This window comes from Bos indicus x Bos taurus, chromosome 6 (assembly GCF_003369695.1).
Source record: "Bos indicus x Bos taurus breed Angus x Brahman F1 hybrid chromosome 6, Bos_hybrid_MaternalHap_v2.0, whole genome shotgun sequence".
Classification (NCBI taxonomy): Eukaryota; Metazoa; Chordata; class Mammalia; order Artiodactyla; family Bovidae; genus Bos; species Bos indicus x Bos taurus.
The window spans coordinates 87,493,746-87,495,887 of record NC_040081.1 but is presented as its reverse complement, the minus strand read 5'-3'; the positions used below and the strand labels follow the sequence as shown (position 1 = coordinate 87,495,887).

Below are 2,142 nucleotides of genomic sequence, written 5' to 3'. Positions count from 1 at the left end.
GTCAGAGCAGGGTGTTTGAGGAGTATTTAGAGTTTTCTAGAGAAGGTGATTTTCTCTTCTGTGACCTGAATGAGGAATGGGTGATGTGGGGAAAGAAGGAGAGCTTCAAACAGAGGAAACACATACATGAAAATCCAGAATGAAGACTGGGAAGGACATGCCTGAGAGCTGAAAAGAATGTTATTGTTGAAGGATAGAGTACTAGTGGGTCACTGTTTTGAAATGACGCTGAAGAGGTTGACGGAAGAAGGTAAAGTGGAAAGTGGTGGGCATAAAAGACATAGCTATAGCTGTTTGAAGCTGCAACTGCTGCTGCTGCTAAGTCGATTCAGTCGTGTCCGACTCTGTGCGACCCCATAGACGGCAGCCCACCAGGCTCCCCTGTCCCTGGGATTCTCCAGGCAAGAACACTGGAGTGGGTTGCCATCTCCTTCTCCAATGCATGAAAGTGAAAAGGGAAAGTGAAGTTGCTCAGTCGTGTCCGACTCTTTGCAGTCCCATGGACTGCAGCCTACCAGGCTCCTCCATCCATGGGATTTTCCAGGCAAGAGTACTGAAGTTGGGTGCCATTGCCTTCTCTGGAAGCTGCTACTAGCTTCTCCAAAGGGAGAAAATCCTTAGTCAACAGTGCAAATCTGCTAATTGCTTTTGGAACATTGATGCTACAACCAACTTTTGATGAGTTTGGGAGAAAACAACATTCTTATGACCACTTTCATTCTCTGAATCAAATACAATTGAAATGCTGTTGCTTCTCTCCTTACACTCTTCTCTTTCCTTCAGAAGGATCAGAGTGGTCAAAGGTCACTTGCATTTCCTGATGTCTACCACTGTGTGGTGCATATGATGGAAAAATTTGAATCTCCTGAGACTTTGTGATGTCTTCAAAGGAACCACCGATGCCCGTGTGGAAATTTGTTTTTGCACATGTGTAGAAATTTTTTTGGGGGGCGGGGTGCTTCCCTGGTGGCTCAGATGGTAAAGCATCTGTCTGCAATGCAGGAGACCCAGGTTCGATCCCTAGGTTGGGAAGATCCCCTGGAGAAGGAAATGGCAGCCCACTCCAGTATTCTTGTCTGGAAAATCCCATGGATGGCGGAGCCTGATAGGCTACTGTCCATGGGGTCGCAAAGAATCGGACACTACTGAGCGACTTCACTTCACTTCACTTCACCACTGTGTGGCACCACAAAGAACAAGCAAGGGCCACTGGGCATAGAAGAGAAAAAAGCTGAATAAACAGGGAGTTCAAAATTAAAAAAAAAAAGAAGTATTCAGTACAAGTAAATAATACAATTCATGTCACATCCACTCCCACTCTCCTCCCAGATAACCAGTGTTAACAGATGGTGTGTCTTTTTCTACCTTTTGCTAAGACTGTTGCTACTGCTGCTGCTAAGTTGCTTCAGTCGTGTCCGACTCTGTGGGACCCCATAGACGGCAGCCCACCAGGCTCCCCCGTCCCTGGGATTCTCTAGGCAAGAACACTGGAGTGGGTTGCCATTTCCTTCTCCAATGCATGAAGGTGAAAAGTGAAAGTGAAGTTGCTCAGTCGTGTCCGACTCTTCACAACCCCATGGACTGCAGCCTACCAGGCTCCTCCATCCATGGGATTTTCTAGGCAAAAGTACTGGAGTAGGGTGCCATTGCCTTCTCCGACTAAGCACAAGTAAAGCTATATATACATACAAAGCTGTTCCCTTGTTTTTAAAAGGGGCTGTACTTCACACATTACTTTGAAACTTGTATTCTTATTTAATAATATATTATGGACAACATTCCAGTTTTAGAAACATAAATAATTAATCCAGTCTTTAATGCTGCATAGTCAGTTCAGTTCAGTTCAGTTGCTCAGTCGTGTCTGGCTCTTTGTGACCCCATGTACCGCAGCACTCCAGGCCTCCCCGTCCATCACCTTCTGTAGTATATTGTGCTGTAATTTAACCAACTGCTCCACTCTTGAGGGGGCTTCGGATTGTTCTTAGGTCACACTGTAAACATGCTATAATAAATGTGCATATATATTTGCCAGTTCTTACAGATGTTTTCTATGGGTTGTCATAGTGGATTCCAAAAAGTGGGTTGAATGAATCAACGTGTAACTATGACTCTGTATTTTCTCTTTTGAAGATACCACATGCT

The 2,142-nt window shown here is 45.0% G+C and overlaps 1 non-coding gene across 1 annotated transcript; it reads left to right on the top strand.

Moving 5' to 3' along the window:
- The first annotated feature begins 837 nt into the window (after window positions 1–837).
- On the top strand, window positions 838–905 carry LOC113894815. Its single transcript, XR_003511660.1, has one exon. It is a non-coding gene; the product is annotated as a small nucleolar RNA SNORD42 (small nucleolar RNA).
- The last annotated feature ends 1,237 nt before the right edge of the window (window positions 906–2,142 follow it).